Here is a 20615-nt window from a genome sequence, read left to right on the forward strand (position 1 = left end):
GTAGTTGCCTCATGAAAGAGGTACTATGACCCTCACTGGGAGGTGGGGGGTGGGAGTGGTGGCATGAGCTGGGAGATACATGAAGCCCAAGAAAAGTACCCTGGAACATTAATCTCTCACCAAAAGCGCACAAGCAACAGGTAATAATTTACCTGGTAATTGAAATGTTTAAATAATACAAAAGGAAATGTGGATGTGCTATGGAATAGAATGTAATTTGTAGAAATTTAAAAAATAAGCACCAAAGAAGTGCTCTGGTGGTCGCAGGCTACCCCAGACTAAATGCTCAAGACTCTAGAGAATATTATACATCCAAATCCTCTGACGTTAGAAGAGGGATATTTGAGTGAAAATTCTAAAAAGTTCTCTGGAAAAGTATTGAGCCGAGAGCCCAGCTTCCAGCTTCCAGTTTACATCTGTCCCTTAGTTTTGTAAGGTTATAAATTCATTTTTGAGTTCAACTAAAATAAGGAGTATGCCTCTAATGGGCCATATCTTGGCGATGCTGAGAGAGTATCATCCAGGCTCTGCTTCTCTGGGCACAGAAAAGCGGGTGCCCTAGAAAACACCACTGGACCCTTGGCCCATGCTGGAGGTCCCCAGTGGTTAGTTCCAGGTCTTTCTGCCTAAGAACTTCCTCTGGCTGAGAGTGTGCTTTGCCCGAAGTTTGAAGGGGGCGAGACATGCCAGGGAGTTCATGTTTCAGAAGCAACCTCCTAAAAATGAGGCACCTAGTTCATTGTTCAGTAGATCAATGGACCAGCTTCCTTGCTTTTTAGTGGGATAGTTCTCTGAGGTGTGTCCTTACAATGAGCCCCACTATCCACAGGCAGAAACTGAGTAGTGCTCACCTTTTAATGTTCCTCCTTTCTTCCCATCTCCCACTGGTGGCTCCCCAAGTTCTGTCCCAAGTTAAGTGTTAAGCATTAGAATCTTTGTTTCACAGCCTGTTTTAATGGGGGAAGGGTGAGGTGAGGAAGTAAGCATCATCTGTCATGCACTGTGAGAAGCTGTAATGGTTGTGTTATGCAAAACTAGGAAGCCCAAAGAGAGAGTAACAATTTCCAGGGCAGAGTGATGAGGTGGGGGGCAGGGAGTGCAAAGTAAATTTCTCAGATGTGGTACCATTACAGCTTAGTGAGACATGATGAGTTGGAGTTCACCACACAGTTGCAAAGATGAGAGGGGTATGCAGAAATAGAGGAGAGAGGATGCAAGGCCATACGGCATGAGGACCCTTGTTGACCTGAGGAGCAACAAGATCCTATTGGAGGCTTCATTTATTTCCTCTGCACAGTGGGGGTACAGGGCCAAACAACCTTCTAGAACCTGTTGATCCCTAGTATATTTTGTAATTCCAGCTTGAGCTCTCACTCGGGGAAAGTGACAGAGGCCAGGACTGTGGACTACCGACTCTGCCAGGAGCCCTTCAAAGAATTATGTTTAGCAGCACGAAGTAGGAGCAAAGGAGAAAGAGGGAGGGCAGACAGCCAGCATCCCTCCAAAGGGCCTGCTTTTAATTTAAGCCACATTGGTGATAAGTCTCAGTTGATCAGAATACACAAGAAGGGGTAGACAGGCTGTTGATGGCTGTGACTTTGGAGGGGGGAAACTGAGTCTGGAGGAGGAAAAGAAGGAACCTGGGGGCAGGAGAGAGTAAGAGACAGTATATCTTCAAATGGAAAACCTGCCTTAAAAACTGAATGAGCTAAATGGAATTATGAGCAGAAGGAGCCTAGACAACAGCTTTCTCCAGAGGCTTTGGGGTGCAGGGTGGGTGGAGATGGCTTCATGCTGCTCTTCTTGGAGTGGTCCTCCCTCATGAATGAAATACTGCCATGCTTGCTGGATATCTTACCACAGTGGGTTTAATAGCCATGAGTCAAGGTGCAGAATTTATACAATATTGAAAAGGAAACTACTTGGATTTATTCAGGTGCACACCAGATGTTGTGCTGGCATTCGCCCTGCTAGGAGGGACTCTTGGAAATCAACTGCAGGCCCTGGAATCCCACACTCCTTTCTCAGTTAACCCTTAGGAGACCACAGCTACCAACCCTGACACCATCTGTGGTCAGGAGGGACTGATGGTCAGGCAGTCAGCAACATTTATTTGATGTTCTATGTGCAGAGCCATGCCCAAAGCACGATAGGTAATATGTGAGAAGTATCATGAGGGATCTCTGTGTTGCAAAGAATTTATTTAATCTGTGTGGTAGAATCTACATATAGGATAAACAGTTGTGATAATTTGCATGTTGAGATTCATTTAACTAATCATAAGATCCTCCATTAGGGAAAAAATGTCAATTGTGTATCTGCATTCTCAGAGTTTTCATCTATGTGGTTGGGGACCCTAATCTGGAGGCTCACAGAAAAAGGGGGTCATGCTTTAGCCTCCTTTATATCACTTCTCCTACCCAAAGGCCCAAGTGATGTACACAGCAGGGGTCTAATAGATGTTCCTATAATGAAGTTCCTCAAGGGACCTTGGGTCACTCTTTGTGGGCTGCATGGTTCTGTCCATGTCATGTGACATCTCTGGGCCATGGTTTTCTCATTTGTAAAATGAGAGATATTTCCAAGATGAGGTCTTCTCTTTCTCCTCCAAAAAATAACATAAAATCCAAACCTGTCCTAGGAAAGTAGCCAGTGAAACTCACATAGGTTGAATTCAGCTGTCAATTCAAGTTTAAAGTAGTATTTGCCATGGAAAGCACGTCCTCTTGTGAGCATGGCCTAAGAGTGTCCCTACAGTATTTCCCCCCATCTTGTTTTGGTATGAACCATGCAGCATGGCCCTCATTACTATAGAGCAAGGGAGCACTTGAAAATTGGTTTCACTGACCACAGGAGAGGACAAGGCTCTGTGGCCTCAGCAAAGCCCTAAGACCTTAATGCTTTGGGCGACATTTGTATTAAATGTTTGCTTAAGGAGACTCATAGGTAAGAAGAAAATCCAGAGTTATTGGAAATGACCCCAAAAAGTGATCATTAGAATTAGAAGACAAAAATATAATGGAAGAAAATTATTTTCTATGCCATATTGATCAAGGCAAAGCTATCTGAATCTGGAAGTTTTGGAATGTTTTGGCATAAAGTCCTTGTGGCATCTTTATAGATGTATTACCATGAGGAGAAGTCACCCATGATTGCGTCTGTCTTTCAGGTGAAATATGTATTTCTCCCATTCAATTACTGGCTCTGTTAAAATTATCAGTCATGACTCTTTGATATCCTGGACAGTGGTGGGCTGGACTACCTAAGCTGAACCAATCAGAGTCTTCTATGAAAATTCTTTTAATTAGCACTGATATGGAGGGTCCTAGTTCCTCCATGTTCCCAGCATTGCAAGGAGACAAGTCCCAGAATTCTGGAAGAAGCCCTAACTCCAGCTTCCTCTGACAGCCAACCAGGAATGAAGAGGCAAGCACGCAAAGAGAACAAGGACAGTGGACAGTTCTAGTCCTTGGTCACCTCTAGGGCCAACTCCAGCCCCTACTCTACAACTTCTTTCTTGAGGTTTGAGGTTCTTTTATCCCATCTCCTATTTTAAAGTTTCTTTCTTTCATTTGCAAATGTAGAAATCCAAAATGAAAGAATTCCTGCTCTGTGTAGGCACACACCTTCTCAGAGGTCTTGGAATAATAATTGGCCGTTTATTCCACCCTCAGGATCTAGATTGCTCTGCCTCTGCTTCCATCTGTGGCTGCTTGACCCAGGAAGGCTGGAAGAAACAAATGAGTTTTCCTATTGAGAGAAAGGTGCTGAACATTCTTCCTATAGTATCTCTAGAACACTCTAAGAAGGTGAACCAGCTCAGGCATCCAGGAGTTGTGATTTCATCCTTGTTCAAATAGCCACCCTTCTAGGTGGCTGGCAGAAGACAAGGACAGATGCACAAAATGTCAGAAGAAGGTTAGATCTGCCTTTGCACAGCACGTCAAGAGATCTTTAGGATAAAATGGAAGAAATGATGACAAGAGAGACCAATCAATGAATTGTGTTGGATTAGACAAACTCATCTGCACCCAAACTAGGTGAAACAATCATTCACCATTTTAAACAGATTTTAGTCTACTGTGGTGGCTTCTCCATGGATCAAGAAGGTACTGGACATAGTCTTTTTATGGGATGTGTAATATTTCTTATAGGATTTCTGACTAGATGTTGAAGGCCAGAGAATATTCAGGAAATTATCTCCTGGTAACTGAGACCAGAGAGAGTCTACAAACACCTGACTCTTAGCATTTCTAAGATCTTATTCAATAAGTATTTGAAACTACTGCCAATTTTCAAGGCTCTTGCTTTAGCAATGTGTTTAAGATTCAAGAAAGAAGCAAAAAGAATATCCACCTGTGAGCTGGAGCACATATCAGGGATTTTGAAGGCTTTCCATTCCTCACGGAGTACAGTCAGAACTCTACAGGAGCATCAGAAAACCTTCCATGGTTGGGCTTCTTACAGATTTCCAGCTGCAACTTCCTTTTTTATTTCTTGCTTTTTATTTCTGTTTACTTCCTGTGTCCTTTTGAGGATTTGCTCTTTAGGATAAAGAGCAATGGTTATACGTCTAATGGTTGAAGTATAAAATCATATTAGCAATTCAAAGGAACATTTGGCAATTAAAAAATTTTTTTTAAAGATTATATTTATTTATTCATGAAAGACACACACATACACACAGAGGCAGAGACAGAAGCAGGCTCCACGCAAGGACCCCGATGCGGCACTCGATCCTGGAACTTCAGGATCATGCCGTGAGCCAAGACACTCAACCACTGAGCCACCCAGGCGTCCTGGCAATTTTCTAGTAAAGTTAAACTTTACTATATACCCTATGATCTGCCTATTACTCTTTCAGGTGTAAACCCTAAAGACATTCCCATCCCACACAAGGAGGAATGTTCATTGAAAGCACTTTTTATTTTTATTTCTTATTTTCTGGTGATTGCTTAGATGTTTTTTATTTGAGTATAGTTGACACACAATGTTACATTATTTTCAGGTATACAACATAGTGGTTCAACAGAAGCAGCACTTGTTTCAAAAATGAAATTATCTAAATGTCCATTCATTGGCAATGAACTAGAGGTAGATTTTAATTCCTACACAGTTATTAAAATCGGTAAACTACATCTACTTATTTCAGCATAGATGACTTTGTAAAACCTAATGTTGAGAAATAAAGCAAATTGCAGAAATATTATATACAAATAATAACTCATTCATATAAATTAAAAAATGAAACATTCTTTATGGGAACATACATATATTGTGAATTTTAAGATATAGATCAGTGGTATGTGAACCACCTTCAGAATAGAAGTTTTTTGGTGAAAGAAGCCAATGGGATAGCAGTGAGTTATGATATCAATGAACACTGTGTGTCTTATTTTAAGATTGTCCAAGCAAATATGGTACCATTTTTTTGAAAGCTCCTTTGAAAAACGTGAGTGATATGTGCATGGATGCTTGTAATATTCATCAGTAAACTCTGAAATATTTAATAATTGAAAAGGTTTGGAAAGAACTAAGATCTGATAGAACAGCAAATAGAAATAAGCAATGGATGTAATATTAATATAAAATAGTGCAGAATTAAAGGGTAAAACCCAAGCAGAGAAAAACTTCTACTTTATTTTCACCTTCTATTTTAATTTATATCTTCTCTGTTTAGGATTTTGTGAGAACTTTAATTTTGTGATCATATTGCATGTTTTTATAAACCACCTCAAACTTTTGTAGGATAAGGCAAAGTTTAAATAAACCAATAAAACATCTCACCCTTTTCATAACTAAATAATTAATCCCAGTACTTCTAAGGCATATTATATGCCTTCTACTATTATTTTGGTTGCTTTAATTATATAGAGAGGGTCATTATTACTTGTGGCTAAAGGATAAGTCTTGAAGACATTTAGGATGAGATCAACAAACTTCTTTAAAGGTCCAGGTAGTAAATATTTTAGGCTTCACCTGCCAGAGAGTCTCTGTTGCAACTATTCGATGATGTATTGCAGCAGGAAAGCAGCCATAGACAAAATGTAAATGAATGGATGTAGTTGTGTGACAATAAAACTTTATTTACAAAAGCAGGCAGCAGGCTGAGTTTGGCCAGGCATCATAAATTTGCCACCTCTGATTTAGGAGACAGTATTCTTCAAGGGATTTTATAGGGCCATCCTGAGGAGCCTTTCAAATTGTGCCCTCCTTGAAGAAGCCACAAGAAAAATCATACCTTGGTTCTTTGTATAGTATGAACAAAAGCTTTGACTTCCAAAACTGAGTGGAATAGGGATTTTCTTATATTTATTTTTATTTTAAGCAGCTCTTCATCTGTATAATTTCAGTTTTTCCCCTTAAAGTAGTACATCATTATTTCCAGAGACTACACATTTTCTTTAAAGTCATTAAATCTGTGACTTGGGTAAGTCTCAGGGAAATTCTGTCCAAGAACCTGTGGGACCTAACTAGAGAGAAGACTCATTAACAGTGACTTGCTCAAGATGGGGTTCCTGCAATATCCCGCTGTTGCACTCGGCTGCAGCATCCAGTTGTCAGGTCCCACCCCTACAGACTCCCATGAAGCAGATATTTAGCCAACCACCCAAGAGTATGAAGAGAGGGACAGAAAAATACTCACTTATTTACTATTTCTTTCATTCATTTGACCTATATTTGCTGAGCATTATTTATGGATCTGACCATGTTGGACATGGAGAATATAAGGATGAACAAAAAAGTCATTGTGTCTTCCCCCATAGAACTCAAATCAGCATCTCTGCAGCAGGGATTTGGACAGAGAATGTCAGATATTAAAACAAACCAGGGCTCTCATTTAGCTGGCAGTTCCCATCTAGATTGAAAGATGATAGGAAAGGAAAAGCAAAAGCACATTTCAGGTAGCATGTACTTAAACCATAAAGGTAACAATTTGAAATCTTCTGATGGTCATGGACACCTGAATGTGAAAGGATCTTGTACATTGTCCAAAATGTTGATCTTATTGGAGAAGCTCTTTCTATCTGAAATTCAAGGGGGACTTTTACCCGAGTAGGATTAGTGGTATTTTCATGATTATTTTTGTTATTATTACTTAACTTTATGAGTATTGCCAGCTGACCTTAGGTGATTTTATTGTGCAGAAGTTAGGAGTCTTTTGATGGAAAATGGTACCCTCCAAAAAAATTAGATGTGGATGACTCCTCCTACAACCTGGCTCCTAGCCACAATGAAAATCAGTTTCAGATAAAATTCTGACACACATACAGACTTTTAAAAATAAACAGTTATTGTCAGGCAAGCCCAGAAGTAGCTCCTATAAGCTGTTATGCTGCTCAATGAATTTCTCACTCTCTGTCCTTGAGGTAATATGACCACAGCCTCACTTGGAAGGTTTGTGTAAAGTGGCCCTCCAAGGTCTCACAGACAAGCTTTTGCTAATAATGTGGCTGATTTCAGGCAGACAGAACCCTATGGATCCCTAGTTGCATATAGAACAAAAAAAGGTCAAGCCTCAGAATTGTCAGTCCTCTGGTTGCATGTCCCTGTTTATGCAGGAGTACACCTCTGCAAGATTTTGCCAATCTACATACCTTGGTTACTTTCAATTTCACCAAATATGAACACATTTTTAATGTGTATCAGCTTACTAACAGGCCACAAACTTCACTGAAAATACACTTATAATAACCAGCTTTAGATAGTATTTGAAATGTAAATAAAAGAAGCTTTTGTTATCACTGTCTCTGGAGATTGGCTGCCTCTCTAATGGAAGGGAAGTGTGGCTCCTTGGTGGGAGCACCATGAGTACTTGAATTGTAACTCAACCCAAGCAACAGGCACATAATTTTACATCCCTCTTTCTCTCTTTGTGCTCAAGTATTATAAAGTAAATTATGGGTAATACAGCAATCATGGAAGCTTATAAACACATGCTTACTATCTATACTTTTAATAATTCATTTACATAATTACTGAGACCTGGGGAGAAAATGGTTATTTTTTTAAGAGGAAGTGAGAAGGTAGAGTGTAACAGTAATCAAATCGGGGAAATAACCATTAATAAGCACCCCTGACACATACAGATAACAGATGATAGATAGATAGATAGATAGATAGATAGATAGATAGATAGATAGATTGATAGATGATAGATAGATAGACACGTTGAATAAACTTAAGTTGTAGGCAGAGCAGCTTGTAGTGGTTGTATCTAAGACATGTACAGCATAGACTATTAGTAAAGGCATTGTCTTCACAGGGCTACTGTGAACAATGACAAATCTGAACTTAAAGCCATCTTCTGATGGCCATCTTCTGCCCTATAACAAAATCTGAAAAATCGTAGACAAAGAAGTAATGTAATGTGCTTCTTTGGTGCTGAATGCTTCAACTCCACCACCACATTAGCTCTTTCCACAAGCCCATGTGGTAAGCACTATAATATTCATTGAGGAGATAGGTGGCTACTAAGCCCTCTGCCCAGTGTCATTCAGTTGGTGAATGGCTGAACTTGTTCTCACCCAGTCTGAGTGAGTCCAAGTCCATGATCTTTCCATTCTACTACACTGAGCTTCTGGTTCCCTACCAATGGGACTTGAAGCTTATCCAGCTCTTCTAAATCATGTGTTGGTGTTGGCTATGATGTGCATTTTTCTATGATATGCATTTGTTCCTGCAGATTGTCCTAGGTGTGTCTTTTTATCATGTGAGTTCTTCCCAAGGCCAGCTAGATATGGCTCAGAGTCATGGACATTTTAATTTGTGAAATGTAAAAATGTCCACTATTTTGTCAGATAATTGATGAGATCAATTTACAAGTTTGCCATGGACCAGATTTTTCCTTCTTCTCAGGTCCCCATTTCTAAGCCCCTTTTCACAGAAGATGAGCTTATTATTTCTGGGAAGTTTGAAATTTTATTTTTTTTATTTTTTATTTTGAACTTTCTCAACTTTGCTTATTTCCAGTTCAAATCATTTTTATCATTACTGACTCCATCTTCTCTGCTATATTTAAGGAATAATGATCTCTTTCCTTGTCAATGAGAAGCCTTTGCCTTTGAATCCAGCTTTCTTTCCTCCTGAGGACTATAACCTATTCATTATCAACATTGATTTTCAACCTCTACTGTGCTTTGGAATTCTTTTCCTTGACCAATAGAAGATGATGCTCCCTGACAGAAATCAGTATTCTTTCCACCCTATAACTCCCCCCCCCATCTTTCCCTAATCTTTCTGTCCTAATACATTTTGAGACTCAGCCTTTCTGAAGATTTGTGCGGTATCTTGTTTCACTTATGTATTTCCCAATCTTATGCCCCATTCCCCACTCAGATAATCTGATCTAAAGGTTAAGCACTAGATAGACAACACTTGCTCTTGTGCTTGCCTTGATTTTGCTTCTGTGGTATATTAACATTTAAATATTGGTTTGGACAGCTCCAAAGGATAGAAGATATATATGTGGCTTGTTCACTACTGTAGATTCAGCATATAGTGAATGTGCAAGAAACATCTGTTGAATGAAAGATTCGATAAGAAATGAAAAGAAAAGCCACCAATATAAGATGTAAAAATAAAAACAAACTAAAATGTGACTCAATATTTAACTCTTTGGTATTATAAAAACCAAATTTTCAGATCATGTTTTGCATTTCATTGGCTGTTAATAATGATGGATACATAACCCAACAGTGGTTCCCTTAGTCTACCTGGAGGCAGGGGCATTTAGTTATCACAATAGCAGGAACTTCTTGCTTTTGCTTCCTACTGGAAGCACAGTACCTGACATGTAGTAGGCACTCAATAAGTATTTGTGCAAAGAATGAGTTAATAAAGAATAATAAGTAAGTTGGTCTCCGTTCTCACTGACTCTAAAGTCCTAGGCCAGACCCTAAGAATCACATAATGGAGACAGCCAAACGTCATGTTTGTAGATGTCAAAGCAGTGTATAACCCAAAATGTGGCTGACTCCTTTTCCCTGTGGTCAGATCAAGCTGTGAGTGGATATCATAACACAAGAAACCACAAGATACTTGCTTCTGTGTGTTGTGGTAGTGCCTGCTGGGACACTTAGTATAAATTTTAAAAATACAAATAAAACTAAAAAAATATAGATGTGCTTACACATTTTTAAAAATAACTTGAATAGAACACAAGCCATAAAACAAAGCAATCTCTTTTATGGGGATTTATAGACAGGAGAAATCTGTGTGGATGGGGATTATGTATACGGGTATTGTATATATGTGTGTTTTGTGTATTGATAGACAAAAGAAGATTCCAGCAACATGTCCTGGCACATAACAGATGACACCTATGGGCACATAGGCACACTGGTGCACAGGGATACACACACGTGTGCATATACATACACACATGCACACACACACATGTACACATGCATCACAGACATGATGAATCAAAGGATGGGCGCTATGTAGGTAGAGTTAGATGAAGAGTACTAGTACAGTCCTCACTCTTGAAGGTCAGATAGCCTTTATGTTTGTTTGGTACCTTTACAGTCCTCCCACAAACAAAAGTTAAACATTGCACTGCTAAGTCTGAGTCAGATCACAAAGATTGAAATTGCAGCAGCAGCACTCCCGCTCCCACCACCACTAACAATCACCAGAAGCATTCACAGCCACACTATTGCAAATTTACCCACGCACCTTGAAGCATAGCAGCTAAGTGGGGATAGGGAGTGACTGCTAGCCCTACCTAGAATTTTCTGCTCCTCTGTGCTTCTGGCTCCAGATTTCGTGCTGCCACCATGCTGGGCAGGCCCACCTAGATGCTCTTTTGCTGAGAGGACAGGTAAGGTGCATAGCCTCAGCAGGCATTGCCCCCAGGGAGACTTGGGGTTGGCTCCTGACAGGAGTTCCCATCCTGCTCTGTACAAAGGTTATTCTTTGGCACTTGGTTTGAAGACCAGCAGAAGAGAGGGCCTTTTATCCTTCTCTTTAATTGGATATGCCTTTCAGTCCCCATTCTGAGCTAATGAGGAATGTCTCAGAGCCTCAGAGGGAACATGCCAGCTGTGGGGAAAGATCACAGACTAGGACCTCAGGCACCACAACCACGTTTGTGTTTCTTGTTTGGCATGGTTCTGGGTTTCTACAGGCAGAACGGAGTGCATTTCATGTTGGGAATGTCGAACATAGGCCAAACACTAGGAACAGAGGAGGAAAAGGAACCGATCTTATCTCCTTCTTAGCAAATCAGAACAGATGGAACTATAGGAAGCCACTTCACACTTTTTCCTTAATTTTTTTTCAAATTACATAACCTAATAAAATATTCAATTTAAATATCCTGAAGTATGTTGGTAAAGGCTGCACAGAAACCTGTGCTAGAAAGAGTCTTGAGTTAGAAATGGGAAAACATGTCCAAGCCAACCAAAGCAACTTAAAATTAGTGGATTTAAAAATCAGTCTCAGAAGTGAACCTTTGGAAAAGCTACATACTCCACAACCAGTGCTCCTGCTCATGGCTCGTGAGTGGTGGCCCTGCAGGTGGACACAGAGCACCTCTCACCTAGCAAAGAACAGATCCTGGAAAGTTAGTGGGGGAATCGCTTCAGCAAATGGCTGTAAAGGTGGGGAAGTAGGACCAGTGATAGAGGAGACCAGTATATGGGAAGAAGGAATATGGATGCCCTTGACCAAGGAACTCATGATACAGGTGTAAAGTGTCAGGAATGCAGAGTGGGAAGTGGAAAGCATGAGTCATGTGAGAAAGGGAGTCATGGAAATGAGCTTAGGAGTGGAATAAGCTGAAAAATGCCATCTGTGGTGTTGGTGGAAATAAGGCTGGCAAAAGATGAGCCAAGGCCTCCAGGTGGGTGGGCCTTGATCACTGCTGTATGATGTACTGTGGACAGGTTCAACTCTCAATCTCTGTTACACACCACTCCAGGAACATCAGCAAAGCAAAAGGGAGAGGGAAGATTTCAAGGGCAGTATTTGGTCATAATCACTTTGTCTCTATGGAGACCGTAACAAGAACTGCACATTAGCAAGATGATCTAGGCACAGCCGCCACACTCAGTGCCTCCCTCGTGAAGTCCTCCAGGAATGCAATTTGAAAACATGGTGTCCAAGCACCCATTCATTTATTTATTTACTCAATCATTTGTGCCAGTCACTGTTTAGGGCATGGAGGAAATAGCAATGACAAAAATAGAAAAATACCTTGTTTCCATGGATTTTATACTCCAGTGTGAGGGAAAGGATGATAAATAAAAATACATGTCAGAGCAGTTGGTATGAATGAAAGCAAAGCAAGGTAAGGAGGAAGGAGGTTTTATGTTCCCCAGATGGGCCAGCAGGGATGAGGCAATGCAATACCATTTGAGCAGAGACCTGAATGAAACAAGAGACTGAGTCAGGAAGATATCTGGGGACAAAGCATTAGAGCAAAGGGTACAGCAAATGCAAAGGTCCTGAAGGGAGCATGCTTGATGCACTTCAGGAATAGCAAGGAAGGCAGGGGTTTGGGCTGAGTGGTCAATGTGACCCAAAATAGGAGCTTGGGGGTCACAGGAAGGATCTTACAGTTTATTCTTTAGTGAGATTGGGAATCATCTACATGTTTGGGGAGAGTTGCCACATATCTTAACTTGTACTTTTAAAACAAACACTTTGACTGTTTGAAAGGTCATCAGAGGCCATTGCAATAGCCAAGGCTGGAGAAGGTGATAAAACTGGCAGGATTTCTGAGTGAATGCTGGATGTTGGGTCCAAGTGAGAGTTAAGGATGTCTGTGAGGAGTGGAGGCACCTTTTACTGAGGTTACTGGGCTGGAAGGTGTGGCAGATTTAGGACTTGGCAATAATACCCTTAAACTAACAGTTACACACTTGAGCGGAACACTTCTTTCCAAGGCTTTCTCTGTGTTATTCCAGAGCTGGACACGGTGAAAGGTGGCAGATGGTTGTTTCCTTCATTCTGTGACTCCGTAATTAGAGCCCTAGTTCCAAAACATTATTGTATATTTGACTTACCCAAAAAGATTGTTAAAAAAATACAGACTCCAGAAGCAGCAGAAATTCTGATTCAGTGGGCCAGGATAGAGATCCGAAAAAAAGAGTGTTCCCTAGCAAATACCTAGGGAATGCTAATGCAAAGGAGTCTATGGGCCACACACTGAAAAACCCTACTGTGAAGAGGTGCACTTAATGGTTTTGCTGTCATCAAAAACAATGTGCGAAGAACACACTTCTCCTAGGTTGACCCAGTGACATCAGCCCAACCCACCTGGATAACTCATGTCAAAGATCTCATGGTATTGGCCCAGATGAGTCAAGCCTATTAGCAAAGGCAACAGATCCTATTAGGAAGAAGGATAAATAGAGCAAGCCAAGCCAACACTTAGAACACTCCTTTTCTGCTCATCCAGTTTTGAAGGGTTGGTTAAAGCAAGCCATGAGACGTCAAGGATGTTATTACCTGAACAGAAGATGGACTCGGTTGTTGAGTTCAAAGTGATGGGCTAAGAAATGAGCAGCCTTGAAGGGCTACTTTATGGTAAACATCGAGAATATCAGGGTCTCATAGGTACCTGCTCTGATTTTTCTTTTCTTTTTTTAAGCTTTTATTTTATTCATGAGAGACACAGAGAGAGAGAGGCAGAGATGCAGGCAGAGAGAGGAGCCGGATGCAGACTCGATCCCACAACCCTGGGATCACACCCTGAGCCTAAGGCATATGCTCAAACACTGAGCCACTCGGGCATCCCTGCTCTGATTTTTCTAGCTAGCATTTATTTGAAGGTTTTAGAGAATAATGAAAACAGTTCCAATAAGGCCATTTTTTAGGGTCCTAATGTCAACTGAGGTAGATATAGTAATGATCACATCCAGGAAATTATGTGTGACCAGTGACTTTGCACAGGACAGTCATTAATGCAACCCTAAGCAGGTGATGGAACTCTGCATCATTTACAGAAGACTTGTGTCTGTGAGCCCACGTGCATGCTTCCTCTGGTTTGACATATCTACTGTAAGATCCTACATATTAAATGTGAGTCCAGAGCCATGGATAAGCAATGCTGGTTAAAATACAGATTCCCAGGCTCTGGGCTAAATGTTTTGAACTGGAAACTGCAGAGGTTCCATACTTTTAAACAAGCTTTTCCATGTGATTCTGATACACAACCAGGCTGATACATCAACAATGAGGACAATTCCTCTAGAAAGACCTTCCCCAGGTGTTCTGCTTGATGTCTGATGTACAAAACAGAAGTTGGATTTGGAAACCGGCATGCAACTGCCTTATCTTTTAAAACAGGTGATTCATGTTGGTGGGTGACTCGAGGTCATCCAACAATCCCTCCACTAGCTAGCTATTCCTTCGACATCAAGTTAAGACAGAGGTCCACATGTGGTTTATTTTGCAATTTAACCATTAGAGAGAAGTAGCTAAACATTTGTGTCAATGTGAAAGTCTTTAATGGTAGTAGCAGAGTATGATATGGAATCTCCAAATTGTGTGTTGATAGACATCAGCTTCAGTATAATTTTCCAAGCTTGTAGATGAGTGTGAGTTCAGAAGCCACGACCATAAGAGGCCAACACTGAATTATCTGCAGCAATACTGAGAGGCCAATGCCTTAGAAGAGGTAGGGCTCAAATTATGAGCAGATAAAGGCAAAAATGTCTTTGGGATATCATAAACTGTGGATATTAGCAGGAGTTTCTCTTTTTCTCATTAGTCTTAAATAAACTTTTTATTTATTTTTATTTTTTGGTACATGGTTCTAAAATAAAAAAAACCACTGTGATTCAGAAACACCTAGCATTTAATAGACAAACATGGTCGCAGAATGTGAAATTGCCATAGTGAAGAAACTGTGGTTTGTGCTCTTGGTAACATACTAAATCAGGCTTAGAATGTACCTGCTCGAATTTTCTGGAATATGAACCTCCTGTGTTGACCTCCAAAGGCTCTGAATGACTTTTCTGGAGAAGTCCTAAAGATTATTAGAAATGCGTGCCACCTCGGGAAATGAAACATGGCTTCAAGCCCTCAAGTTGTGTTCTGGAGATGACCAAGCACAAATTGAATAGATTCTATACAGGCAGCAGAGCACTACTCACCTCAACACCTATGAGGGTCAACAGATGTCCAAATTCACATTTTTCTCTCAATTCCACCCTTTCCCCTACAGTAATCTGATGCTGGACTTGCTGGACTCTCTCCAATGCTCTTATTCCTCCAATCCATTACAGACATAGTGCCATATCTGACATTTTGGAGATTTTCAAGTCTGGTATTTCCTACCTGAACATCTTCTCTCTGTCCTTGTTTACTCTTTCGGTGATGTCATGCACAGTCATGGCATCAATTATCAGCTATGCAAATCTTTCCAGAATTCTACTGTCAACCTAACATTTCCACTTTTCCAGACTTATTAAATTTAACATTTTCTTTACAAGGACAGCAACAGATTTTTCTGCAATGACACTGTGGTCTGTAGCCCCACCAGATGTTCCAGTGACATTCCTGGGAAGCCTTTGTCCTAATGAGGAATAACAGAATCTTGGGAGAAAAATAGTGGATGGGAATGCCACTGGTGATGAATGCTCTGATCAGGAATATACCATCCCAGAGTTAACTTCTATCATTTCTTCAAGCTGGGTTTGGGTTCCTGCACAACTATTAGAGTATCTTGAGGCAGTGCCTGCTCAAAATCTGCATGCTTCTTCTTCTTTTTTTAATTTGCATACTTCTTATCTCTTGGGATAATCCACAGAAATGGCAATAAAAATAACAACATAGATGCACAAAAAGAAAAAAACTCTGCTCAGAGTTCCAGGTACCTTGTGCAGAAACAGCTGAGTAAGCAGTGCTTTTGAGGCATTAGCACATCTCACTTAGCAGTGAGTCCTGAAAGCGTTCATCGTTTACATTCAGAGTGAAGCCAGACACAACATCTGGAAAGGGGCCGGTCGAGTACCATGTTGTAGATGCATTCTGCCTCACCCAAATTTCCATGTAGAACCAAATGTCTGCTCTTCTGTGTCTTAGCCAACATCTTAAGAAATCTTCAGAATTTTTCCAACTCATCTAATATGAATGAAAAAACATCCCTTTGTTCTAGAAAAACCTTTCTTTCCAAATATTTGGCATCATGAAAACATAAATTTCAAATTTAAACGTCCAGGTCAATTTTATATTCAAATGTCCTGATCCCATTCTGTAGTTGAGTTATAATCAACACTATTCATAAGTCATTGACGAGCTTGGTTATTTCAGAACATGTCTTAGAGCTTGGAATCCTCACTCAGAGCTCAGTTCTAAGGATTCAAGTTTTTAGTTAGGAAGTCAGCTAGAAATACAAAAGTGCAGTGTTTTTTTGGCATTGCCTTGGGAAAGGAGATGGTCGGTTTGGTGAAGAGTGAGTTAGGGCAGGAAGGGAGGGGAGGAAAGGCAGAGATGATGCCGTGGAGAGTTTTATTTGGAAATGAATTTCAGCCAAATGACAGGACTCTAAACTATTTGACGATCACTCTTTCCTTCACTCTCCATTCAAATTAAACAAACAACATTTTTTCTGTCCCTCCTCTTCTTCTCTTTTAGGCTTTTTGTATGCAACAAAGTTGTGCATGGTACCTCTGATTTGAAATATTCCACCAAAAGCACAAATATGTTTCTTTTTTCCCCTCTTCAATGAGAAATGTTTCCAAACGACCTGAAAACAAGATGTAATTTTGGGACATGTAGTCAGGTGAAGAGGTTGTACTCATTTTCTTCTCCTCCTAACTAAAATCACACCTGTCCCATGAACAAGCCTCCTCTGCATGACTCCGGAACACTCCAGCACTGGTGACTATGGACATCTACCATACGTTTGACAGAATGCTAAGCACGGCACAGTCATCACATTCAAGGTTCCCTGCAACCTGTGAGGTAGGTGTCATATTATCTTCACCTTTCAGACATGTAAACCAGGGCTCAGAGTTTCCAGTCATTGCCCATTGTATCAAAGCCATATAGTTTAGTAAAGGACAAAGCCAGGGTCTGATGCCCCCCAACCAGTGGCCAGCTCTTCAACTCTTTCTGGTGCTTCTGTCCTCCACAGCAACTTCGCTCATGATTCCTTTAACTTGTTCATGTATCTCCAACTTGACCCAGGAGCCCTTGCTGATGGTTCTTGTCCTGGGCTTTCTCTGCATCCAGGATACGACCTCACAAAAGGATTTGTGCAGGAATGTATCAGAAATGTCAGCTGATTGAGATTAAAGGTCATTCAGGATAGATAAAAACCAGAAACTCAAAAAATAGGAAAGTAAACTTCATCATTCCATGTTTTGTTGGCACTAGCTTATATCAATGGTCGTTAAAATTGTGTTGCTTCCAGGCAAGTATCAAAATAAGAAAAGAAAATCCAGTAACACACATTAGCTTTGCTGAATGGACTGGATCAGTTTTTTTTTTCTTTTATGATTGCACTGTAGTGGAATATGGGAGGAGGGTTGGCTAGACACCCCAATGCAAGGAGTGTCCAAACACAGTCTAACTTCCACCCTGAGTCTCTGGCTTGGATCCTACCCTGCAATGGCTGTCAGTGTCCCTGTACCTGTGGACACTGGATCCCGTTTTTTTTCCCAGAAACCACCTGTCCCAGTGAAGCTCTCTGGTCTCCAACAGTTTCTGCAGTCTTGACAGTTCCAGTGCATGGTCCTCTCCCAGATAGACATTGTGTACTTAAAGATGGGGAAGGAAGTTCAGCCACTATTTATATATGTGGAATAGACCCCTGGGAAAATTCTAGAAGGGTCTGAAAAAGCCTCTTTTATTTATGCAGGCAAAACTAGCCTTAGAATTAGTTCCTGTATTGACTGTCACAAAGAAAGATTCAGAGGAGACAACACAGAGGAATAAGGCTTTGCCCAAACCTAGGGTGCGCGCGCAGAGTGACAGCAATGAAAGGGGGAGGGCCCCAGAGGAGAGCTGATGCCAGGCCAAACCCCACTGCCCATTTGGGCCCCACCTGGAGCACAGCCCAAGGAGGAGCTGCAGCCAAGGGAGCCGGTGTAAGGGGTTTTAGGAAAGCTGCCTTGACAGGTAGGGAATGTCAGCTTTCCATAGAGTAACGCTCTGTTCGCCACTTGTCCAAATAGAGATAAATCACCAGTAAATTCTTGCTGCTGTCGGGAAGGTCTGGACTTCAAAGCCTAAAATTCACAAACAGGAACCTTTCATTAACTCTGGAAAAAGAATTTCACTTTATTTCAATTTGTGTATTTCAGTTATTTAGTGGAAGCATATATTGCTGACCAACATGGCATACTGCTTTGAATCAAATACCTTTTATTACATAACCATCAGACACTGAGATTATTTGGCTAAATGCTAGACCAGCCTTCATCTGTACCAAATGTTTGGACTTGCCTTCTTAAAAGATGAGACAACTTCTCTTTTTAGTTTTTTAAAAAAGTAGCTTTTTAAATTTTTTTAGCTTTATTCACCAAATACTGTGAGACTAAAAAAAAATAATAAAAAATAAAAACCTCAAAGCTGTAACATTTTTATTTTCCTGGAGTTCAAAATATTACCTTTCTTCATTAAATAATGTAAAGCATCTTTCCTGAGAGAGGGAATAACAGCATGATATGATCTGGAGTTAACTGCCTGGTGGCGAGTGGTTTTGCTTGGATGAACAGCCTACTTATCCCTCATTTCTCCTCTTGTCCTCCCGCCACAGCTGTGCTTAAATATTCAATGTCAGAATTATTTCTTTCATCAGGCACATGCAAATGGAATAATATTCTCTCCACTGAACATTGCTGCTTCCTGGACCTTCTAAAGCTCAAGCCAAACTCCTCTTTTTGTTTTTAAGAGACATTGCCTCACACAAAGAATATATTAAACATTGATCTTGAGCAAGAGCATTCAAGAGCAAATTGGGATCCAGGCTATTTTCAGCTGGGACAACCATTTCCTTCCAGCTTCACTTGAAGATCAGATGTTTGACTCTTCCAGGAATCAAGGTGAAGAAGGATAAACATGCAAGTTTGAAGAAAAAGAAAAAAAGCAACCCAACTTGTGTTTTCTGTAAGTTGGTGGCAGCATATTTAACTGTTAGCCACCACTGACAGGGTTTGGAAAAGTCATCAGTGGGAAAGTAGCCAAAACACCGCTCAAGCATGGGTGGTCGCCAACAGTAAAGGAAAGAGAGAGAGAGAGAGAGGGAGGGAGAGAAAAGGAGAGGAAGAGGGAGAGGGAGAGGGAGAGGAAGAGGGAGAGGAGAGGGAGAGGGAGAGGAAGAGGGAGAGGAGAGGGAGAGGGAGAGGGAGAGGGAGAGGAGAGGGAGAGAGAGAGGGAGAGGGAGGGGAGAGGGAGAGGGAGACGGAGAGGGAGAGGGAGAGGAGAGGGAGAGGGAGAGAAGATGGGGGTGGGGGGGTGGGCCGGGGGGAAGGGTGGTGGGGGCAGAGGGAAGGTCTTCATACAAATGCTTTGCACGTGATGTGCTACCTATCTGCTTTCTTATGAACCTAAGACAGCATAACTGTCAACATCCTGCTGGAAGTTCAAATTAAGAAACATCAAGGAAGCATTTCATATAAACTGAATAAAACGCAGATGACTCAGTCATCCATGCAGCTTTGAGTGGAGTGGGCTGTTGTGCACCATGCTTCCTTATTTCGAAATTGTCAGGTCATGTCACGTCATGTATTTTGCCTCCAAAAAGTCATGGTCAGATGGATTTGAACACCAATCTGGGGAAAACTCCTTTCCATTATTTAAGTTTTCTCTTATTATTAGCCTGGCTATGCATTATTAACAGGACAGGGCAGGACCAGGCCCCAGATTAGCAGTACAGCTGCCAGCCAACTCAACAGTGAAAACAGCTAAACCTAATATACTATAGAAGTACTCACAAACACCATGGGTTTAAGAATTTTGTGAGAACAGCATGCCTGGGTGGCTTAGCGGTTGGGTGTCTGCCTTTGGCTCAGGTCATGATACCGGGGTCCTGGGATCAAGTCCTGTATCAGGCTCCCCCGCAGGAGCCTATATCTGCCTATGTCTCTGCCTCTCTCTGTGTGTCTCTCATAAATAAAATAAAAAAAATTTGTGAGACCGAAATACTACATTCTTGAAGGAAGAGTTCCCTATTAGATTAGTCATAATGATAGCATTGATAAACATAAATATTTTTTATTCTTTTTTTTTAGTATAAGTAGTCTCCATATGCTTCCCTCTCTGTTTGATTTGTAATTATTTTATTAGTGAGATGCACATTCATCAAAAAATATGGGTAGCATTGCTGAGGAAATAGAGTGACTGCCCTTGCAAGGCAGGCCAGCTCCACTGTGACCCTAGATAGCCAGCAACACCCTTTGATCATACCAGTGGGCAGTCCCCATTTCATGGCAGACTCTTACTCTGCTGTGGAGCAAAAAGCATTCAAGATAAAGTTCAAAGGCAACATTTTCCCAAGTGAATATTTTATATATACTCAAAAAGAGCTATTTTTGCTTTGTTTTGTTTTGTTTTGATGAAGTCTCCTTCAAAGGCTGTTTTAAATGAAGCCCTGCTACCTTTCCATCTAGGACCAAAATCCAGGATTTTCTGACAGACTCCATCCTTGTGATGAT

General features: G+C 41.0%; 1 long non-coding RNA gene across 1 annotated transcript; it reads left to right on the top strand.

Moving 5' to 3' along the window:
- The first annotated feature begins 19 nt into the window (after positions 1-19).
- On the top strand, positions 20-19987 carry LOC112673350 (uncharacterized). Its single transcript, XR_003144738.3, has 4 exons — positions 20-140; positions 16591-16920; positions 18761-19068; positions 19514-19987. It is a non-coding gene; the product is annotated as an uncharacterized LOC112673350 (long non-coding RNA).
- Positions 19988-20615: the final 628 nt, after the last annotated feature.

This window comes from Canis lupus, chromosome 24 (genome assembly GCF_003254725.2).
Source record: "Canis lupus dingo isolate Sandy chromosome 24, ASM325472v2, whole genome shotgun sequence".
Taxonomy (NCBI): Eukaryota; Metazoa; Chordata; class Mammalia; order Carnivora; family Canidae; genus Canis; species Canis lupus.